Raw genomic sequence first — 9,224 nt, forward strand, 5'->3', positions numbered from 1 at the left:
ACCCGTAGTTTGTTTGTCAAATGTGTCTGGCGTCCTAAGGGAACAAACTGATGAGGATATCAGTCCCTAGACTTACATACTACTTAAACTAACTGATGCTAAGAACAACGCACACACCCATGCCCGAGGGAGGACTTGAACCTCCGGCGCCAGGGGCCGCGCAATCCGTGACATGGCGCCGCGAACCACGCGGCCAATCTGCGTGGCTAGGTTGTTTGTCAGTGCATCCAAAGGCCTTTTTGAAATCAACAGACATTACTACACTATCTTTTGCACTCAGTAATCAGTGATGAATGATTGACTTCAGATTAAATATTTGTTCAGAATATGATCTGCCCTCCCTTAAAACCACTTTGACATTCGCCTAAATGACTGTCCACTGTTGTTATTACTCTGTTTAATATCATGGAAAATATTTTACATGCAACAGATAGAAAAGAAATTCCTCCGTAGTTGTTAACGTTTTCCTTATTGCCTTTCTTATGTAGTGGATGTACCACAGCTACCATCCACTGTCGTAGGATTTTTTTCAGTTTTCGAGATCTCCTCACGCGTTAATAATAGCTCTTTTTTTTAAAAAAAAATGGTAGAGACCATTCCAAAAGTTCTAATCTACATCTACTTGACTGCTCTGAAATTCATACTTAAATGGCGACGATTCATCGAACAACTTTCACTCTATTTCTCTACCGTTTCACTCTGGAACAGAGCGCTGGAAAGACAAAAACTTAAATCTTTTCGCGCGAGCTCTGATTTCTCTTATTTTACTACAATGATCATTTCTCTCTAAGTAGATGGGTGTCAACAAAATATTTTCGTTTTCGGAGGAGAACGGTGGAGTCTGAAATTTCGTGAAAAGATCTCGCCATAGAGGAAAACGCCTTTGTTTTAATAACTGCCATCCCAAATCGCGTATCACATCCGTGACACTCTCTCCTCTATTTAGTGATAATACAAAACGAGCTGCCCTTCTTTGAACTTTTTCGATGTCCACCGTCAATCCTATCTAGTAAGTACCCTATACTGCACAGCAATACTCTGGCAGTGCACGGACAAGCGTAGTGTAGGCAGTCTCGTATGTCAGCCTGTAGCATCTGCCAATAAAAAGCAGTAATTGTAATTCCTAGGTATTTAGTCGAATTGACGGCCTTTAGATTTGCGTGATTTATAGTGTAACAGCTGTAATAGGGTTTCTGCATGGGATTTATTGTTTTTTAAGATTTGAATTATTTCTTAAATTTATTCGACAGTTGGAGGTAAATCTTCTTCTTTATCTTTTCATTTCTTTATATTTCTTTGCTTGATACTAGAATCAGGGTCGTAACACCATTGTCTCTCGAAGTATCAATATGCTACTTGGAATCATAGCATAGACAGTTAGGGGGATTTCAACGTATACTATCTAATCAAAAGTTCTGGGGCCCCTATTAATGGCTATTAATATGAAGTGTGTCCACCCTTCGCCTTTACGACGGCTTGAACTCCTCAGGAACACTTTCAGTGAGGTTTTTGACTTCTGTGAGGGAATGGCAGCCCAGTCTTCAAGAGCCAAAACCAGAGAAGGTAGAGTGGTGTTGGACGTTGGAGTCTGGAAAGAAGCCTACCTTATACCTCATCCAAAGTTTGAGGTCGGCTTGAGGTCGGGCTGAGGTCGGGCCTCTTGGCAGGCCAATCTATTTAAAGGGGGTTATCGTCCACAAACCATTGCCTCATATATGCTGTTTTATGACAGTTACGACAGTATGACCTGTCATGCTGAAACAAACAGTCATCGTCTCCGAGTCCTTCCGCTACTACACGCTGTACATAATGCTGTAAAATGTATTCATATACTTCCGCATTTAGTGTTGTCTTAAGGATACCGCACCCTATTCGCGAAAAACATCTCCCTACCGTTACACAACATCCTCCGCATTTGACTATTGGCACTACGCATGATGGCAAGTAATGTTTTCCAGGCATTCGCCAAAATCAAACCTTCCAGTCGGGTTGTCAAAGGGTATGGAGTGAGTCACCATTCGAAATCATTCATCTCCAGCCATGCGCTGTCCATTCCCGTCGCTCTTTACACTACCTCAAGGGTCGCTTAGCATTGACTACAGAAATGTGTGTCTGACGAGGAGCTGCTCGATCATTGTACCCCATTCTTTTTAACTCCGTACGCAGAGCCATTGTGCCAGCTGGAATGCTAGTAGCATTTTGAAATTCGTGAATGAAACCTTCCCCTGATATCATACTATTTTTACGGCCACCCTCCGAAGTGCTCGATGGTGCCCGTTCCTAAGTACATGAAGTCTGCATGATCTTGGGTTAACTGTGTCTGTTCTTTCACATTTCCACGTCACCGTCACATTAGGAGCAGTCGACTTGAGCAGCTTTAGAAGGTTGAAACGTCCTCTATGGATTTGTTACTCCAGTGACTAGTCCGTCAAAGTCACTGAGTTCCCTGTCTGACCCATTCGGACAACACGATACTCCTCGACTTTTACACACACCAAAAAGAGTTTTGCATCACCTCAGTTCCAAGAGTTCCGGAACCTGTACAGAAAACTGTAATAGAGATCAACATAAACATAATGTCGGACTTTTTTATCGTTCATGAAAACCACTCATTGCATGTTGTACCACGATACAGCGAGACCTTCAGAGGGGGTGGTCCAGATTGCTTTACACACCGGCACACCTAATACGCAATAGCACGTCCTCTTGCACTGATGCATGTATGTATTCGTCATGGCCTACTATCCACAAGTTCATCAAGGCACTCTTGGTTCAGATTGCCCCACTCCTCAATGGCCATTCGGCGTAGATCCATCAGAATGGTTGGTGGGTCACATCGTCCATAAACGGCCTTTTTCAATCTATCCCAGGCATGTTTGATAAGGTTCACGTCTCGAGAACATGCTGGTCACTCTAGTCGAGCGATGTCGTTCCGAAGGAAGTCATTCACATGATGTGCAAGATGGGAGCGCTAATTGTTAGCCGCGAAGACGAATACCTCGCCAATATGCTGCCGATATACAAACGTCTCAAAAATGAGATCGACAGGAAGTGCAAAATGGCTAAGCAGGGATGGCTAGAGGACAAATGTAAGGATGTGGAGGCGTATCTCACTAGGGGTGAGATAGATACTGCCTACAGGAAAATTAAAGATACCTTGGAGAGAAGAGAACCACGTGTATGAATATCAAGAGCTCAGATGGAAACCCAGTTCTAAGCAAAGAAGGGAAAGCTGAAAGGTGGAAAGAGTATATAGAGGGTCTATACAAGGGCGATGTACTTGAGGACAATATTATGTAAATGGAAGAGGATGTAGATGAAGACGAAATGGGAGATAAGATACTGCGTGAAGAGTTTGACAGAGCACTGAAAGACCTGAGTCGAAACAAGGCCCCCGGAGTAGACAACATTCCATTAGAACTACTGACGGCCTTGGGAGAGCCAGTCATGACAAAACTCTACCAGCTGGTGAGCAAGATGTATGAGACAGGCGAAATACCCTCAGACTTCAAGAAGAATATAATAATTCCAATCCCAAAGAAAGCAGGTGCTGACAGATGTGAAAATTACCGAACTATCAGTTTAATAAGTCACAGCTGCAAAATACTAACGCGAATTCTTTACAGACGAATGGAAAAACTGGTAGATGCGGACCTCGGGGAGGATCAGTTTGGATTCCGTAGAAATGTTGGAACACGTGAGGCAATACTGACCTTACGACTTATCTTAGAAGAAAGATTAAGAAAAGGCAACCTACGTTTCTAGCATTTGTAGACTTAGAAAAAGCTTTTGACAATGTTTACTGGAATACTCTCTTTCAAATTCTGAAGGTGGCAGGGGTAAAATACAGGGAGCGAAAGGCTATTTATAATTTGTACAGAAACCAGATGGCAGTTATTACAGTCGAGGGGCATGAAAGGGAAGCAGTGGATGGGAAAGAAGTGAGATAGGGTTGTAGCCTCTCCCCGACGTCATTCAATCTGTATATTGAGCAAGCAGTAAAGGAAACAAAAGAAAAATTTGGAGTAGGTACTAAAATTCATGGAGAAGAAGTAAAAACTTTGAGGTTCACCGATGACATTGTAATTCTGTCAGAGACGGCAAAGGACTTGGAAGAGCAGTTGAACGGAATGGATAGTGTCTTGAAAGGAGGATATAAGATGAACACCAACAAAAGCAAAACGAGGATAATGGAATGTAGCCAAATTAAATCGGGTGATGCTGAGAGAATTAGATTAGGAAATGAGACACTTAAAGTAGTAAAGGAGTTTTCCTATTTAGGAAGTAAAATAACTGATGATGGTCGACGTAGAGAGGATATAAAATGTAGACTGGCAATGGCAAGGAAAGCGTTTCTGAAGAAGAGAAATTTGTTAACATCGAATATAGATTTATGTATCAGGAAGTCGTTTCTGAAAGTATTTGTATGGAGTGTAGCCATGTATGGAAGTGAAACATGGACGATAACTAGTTTGGACAAGAAGAGAATAGAAGCTTTCGAAATGTGGTGCTACAGAATAATGCTGAAGATAAGGTGGATAGATCACGTAACTAATGAGGAGGTATTGAATAGGATTGGGGAGAAGAGAAGTTTGTGGCACAACTTGACTAGAAGAAGGGATCGGTTGGTAGAACATGTTTTGAGGCATCAAGGAATCACAAATTTAGCAATGGAGGGCAGCGAGGAGGGTAAAAATCGTAGAGGGAGACCAAGAGATGAATATACTAAGCAGATTCAGAAGGATGTAGGTTGCAATAGGTACTGGGAGATGAAGAAGCTTGCACAGGATAGAGTAGCATGGAGAGCTGCATCAAACCAGTCTCAGGACTGAAGACAACAACAACAAGAACAACAAGAACAACAAGGTTGCACTATCGGTCGGAGGATAGCATTCACGTATCGTACAGCCGTTACGGCGCCTTCCATGACCACCAGCGGCCTACGAGGGCCCCACATAATTCCATCCCAAAACAGCAGGGAATCTCCACCTTGCTGCACTCGCTGGACAGTATGTCTAAGGCGTTCAGCCTGACTGGGTTGCCTCCAAAACGTCTTCGACGATTGTCTGGCTGAAGGCATATGTGACACTCATCAGTGAATGGAACGTGATGCCAATCCTGAGCTGTCCATTCGGCATGTTGTTGGACCCATCTGTACCGCGCTGCATAGTATCATGGTTGCAAAGGTGGACCTCGCCATGGACGTCGGGAGTGAAGTTGTGCATCATGCAGCCTATTGCGCACAGTTTGAGTCGTAACACGATGTCCTGTGGCTGCACGAAAAGCATTATTCAACATGGTGGCATTGCTGTCTGGGTTCCTCCGAGCCATAATCCGTAGTAGCGGTCATCCACTGCAGTAGTGGCCCTTGGGCGGCCTGAGCGAGGCATGTCATTGACAGTTCCTGTCTCTGTATCTCCTCCGTGTTCGAACAACATCGCTTTGATTCACTCTGAGACGCCTGGAGACGTTCCTTGTTGAGAGCCCTTCTTGGCAGAAAGTAACAACGCGGACGCGATCGAACCGCGGTATTGACCGTCTAGGCGTCTGTGGGACCCCCTTCGTCTAATAGGCGCTGCTCATGCATGGTCGTTTACATCTCTGCGCGGGTTTAGTGACATCTCTGAACAGTCAAAGGGACTGTGTCTGTGATACAATATCCACAGTCAATGTCTGTCTTCAGGAGTTCTGGGAAATGGGGTGGTGCAAAACGTTTTTCGATATGTATATTATACTGGCTGGTCCGCTTCTCGTGGCATCTGATGTTCAGTTCCGCATTACATAGGACTGTCCGGATACTTTTGATCAAATAGTTACATGGGCACTTGAGAATGGGCTTTCACTGCGACACTAATACCAAAGAAATAAATATGAACAAGTAAGATAAATACAATAAACTATAGCTGTGGGACTACTGTTTCCAGAAAAAATGTTCATACACGTAAAATTATCCTTCTATAATTCTTGAGAAGATCATGATAAATAAAGGTTCTATTCCATTCTTCAGTCTTGAATGAACTGTGCGAGGAGCCCAAACAACAGACGAATGACGTACTACGACATGCATCAAAATTCTGAAATACTGCATTGATAATGGCTAGTTACTAGCCGGAAGTTATATTTGCTTCAATAAAGCCTGAAAGGAAAGAACGACTGATTGCTATGCTCCATCATTTTGAAAGTCATATCACACTCGTTGAGTGCATTCCACATTCCTAATGGAAGGAACTTGATAAAGGTGCTATTAGTAATGGGAACTTCGGTAGTTGATTCTTATGAAATAAATAAATCGCCCGGCCCTGATGGGATTCCAATTCGGTTTTACAGAGAGTACTCTACTGTGTTGGCTCCTTACTTAGCTTGCATTTATCGCGAATCTCTTGCCCAACGTAAAGTCCCAAACGACTGGAAAAAAGTGCAGGTGACGCCTGTATATAAGAAGGGTAGAAGGACGGATCCTCAAAATTACAGACCAATATCCTTAACAACGGTTTGTTGCAGGATTCTTGAACATATTCTCAGTTCGAATATAATGAATTTCCTTGAGACAGAGAAGTTGCTGCCCATGCATCAGCACGGCTTTAGAAAGCATCGCTCCAGCGAAACGTAACTCGCCCTTTTTTCACGTGATACCTTGCGAACCGTGGATGAAGGGTATCAGACGGATGCCATATTCCTTAACTTCCGGAAAGCGTTTGACTCGGTGCCCCACTGCAGACTCCTAACTAAGGTACGAGCATATGGGATTGGTTCCCAAATATGTGAGTGGCTAGAAGACTTCTTAAGTAATAGAACCCAGTACGTTGTCCTCGATGGTGAGTGTTCATCGGAGGTGAGGGTATCATCTGGAGTGCCCCAGGGAAGTGTGGTAGGTCCGCTGTTGTTTTCTATCTACACAAATGATCTTTTGGATAGGGTGGATAGCAATGTGCGACTGTTTGCTAATGATGCTGTGGTGTACGGGAAGGTGTCGTCGTTGAGTGACTGTAGGAGGATACAAGATGACTTGGACAGGATTTGTGATTAGTGTAAAGAATGGCAGCTAACTGTAAATATAGATAAATGTAAAGTAATGCAGATGAATAGGAAAAAGAATCCCTTAATGTTTGAATACTCCATCAGTAGTGTAGCGCTTGATACAGTCACGTCGATTAAATATTTGGGCGTAACATTGCAGAGCGATATGAAGTGGGACAAGCATGTAATGGCAGTTGTGGGGAAGGAGGATAGTCGTCTTCGGTTCATTGGTGGAATTTTGGGAAGATGTGGTTCATCTGTAAAGGAGACCGCTTATAAAACACCAATACGACCTATTCTTGAGTACTGCTCGAGCATTTGGGATCCCTATCAGGTCGGATTAAGGGAGGACATAGAAGCAATTCAGAGGCGGGCTGCTAGACTTGTTACTGGTAGGTTTGGTCATCACGCGAGTGTTACGGAAATGCTTCAGGAATTCGGGTGGGAGTCTCTGGAGGAAAGGAGGTGTTCTTTTCGTGAATCGCTACTGAGGAATTTTAGAGAACGAGAATTTGAGGCTGACTGCCGCCAACTTATATTTCGCGGAAAGACCACAAAGATAAGATGTGGGAGATTAGGGCTAGTACAGAGGCATATAGGCAGTCATTTTTCCCTCGATCTGTTTGGGAGTGGAACAGGGAGAGAAGATGCTAGTTGTGATACGAGGTACCCTCCGCCACGCACCGTATAAGTGGATTGCGGAGTATGTATGCATATGTAGATATGTAGATGTAGATGTAGAAATCGATCGAAGCACCACCGTGACCAGTGCAGTACAGATTCACCCAGCAACATGCCGAATGGACCGCTCAGGATTGGCATCACGTTCTCTTCACCGATGAGTGTCGCATATGCCTTCAACCAGACAATCGTCGGAGGCGCCTCTGGAGGCAACCTGATCAGGTTGAACGCCTTAGACACACTGTCCTGCGAGTGCAGCGAGGTGGAGGTTCCCTCCTGTTTTGGGGTGGCAGGTTGTACAACGCATAAATGAATATTTAAAGAAGACTGACATTGTCATGTACACTTTGTGAATAGTTCTTAACGCTTATTGCATGAAAGGTGACGGAGTGTCTTTATGATCAAAACAGCATAATGATTGATTGCCTATACTAGTAGTGGTTGGAACGCCAGTGGAAACGAAATGGGAGGCGTAACTCACGCCCTGGTTGGAAAAGCCCGCACAGGTGCGTTGGTCCTGCTTGACACATGAAGTAGCCAAGACGGACGGTCGGTGCACCTGAGCGCTGATGCACAATACAGCGTCGGCCGGCGAGTTTTGGGCGGGCCGGAAGGATAACCGGATAATACTTCGGAAACTCTGAAAGTCTTGGACGCAGCAGAGAGGAACGAGGAAACGTTACCTCGGAAATCACGCAGGCTGAGTTATCTCTGAGGATTTTTACTCTGCGAAGCGTACCATTGTGTGTATTCCTAATTAATGAGGATAGGTATTTCCTCGCAACCTTCCCGCGCTGGACGACAAAAGATTAAAACATGGTTGGCCGGCGTTTGGAAGAAAGTGTAGAAGGGAAGAATATTCCGTGGTTTCGAGAAGATGATTCGCCTTCTGCAGTTACGAGGGAGGGGAGCCGAGCTTTGCTGGGAAGCCAGCGGTGGAGAGAAAGAGGTTTTCCGTTTTGAGCGCCAGTGTTTGACGGTCGCACAGTATCACCTTTTTTGGTACAGATTGACTTGCTGTCTTTGGTCTTAGAAGATTTTATAGTTAGAACGGTTAGGCACTGTACTGTTGCGAACTTATCCGATTCTGGACTTCGCCTCCGGGTAGGGAGTCGTCGTTGAGTATGCAGCGTTAAGTGATTGAGAGCACTTCTACTGCCTAAACTCACGTTGGGACGTGACCTGAACTCCGTGCTTGTGGCTGGGAGTTCGCCTTTCTCGTCTGTAGAACACAGAGAGGAGAAGACAGTATTATATTAGTTTTTTTTATATTTTGTATCTGGTGTTCTTCTGTCATTGCAGACATGCATGACAACCATCACTCTGACACACCGGACGCAGTGGATATGGTAGTGTGGCTAACTGCTTCAGCACCACCCACGCCCTTCCGCCCTTGGTCAAACTGTTGGCACGACGACTGGGCGCCACATCGGACTCGGTCCATATTCCACCAGAATTTCACGATGACTGTGCAATTTAGATGTTTCCGCCACAAGAATCATGCTCTTCACTTCCGAAGTACGTTT

This window comes from Schistocerca gregaria, chromosome X (genome assembly GCF_023897955.1).
Source record: "Schistocerca gregaria isolate iqSchGreg1 chromosome X, iqSchGreg1.2, whole genome shotgun sequence".
In the NCBI taxonomy this organism is placed as follows: domain Eukaryota; kingdom Metazoa; phylum Arthropoda; class Insecta; order Orthoptera; family Acrididae; genus Schistocerca; species Schistocerca gregaria.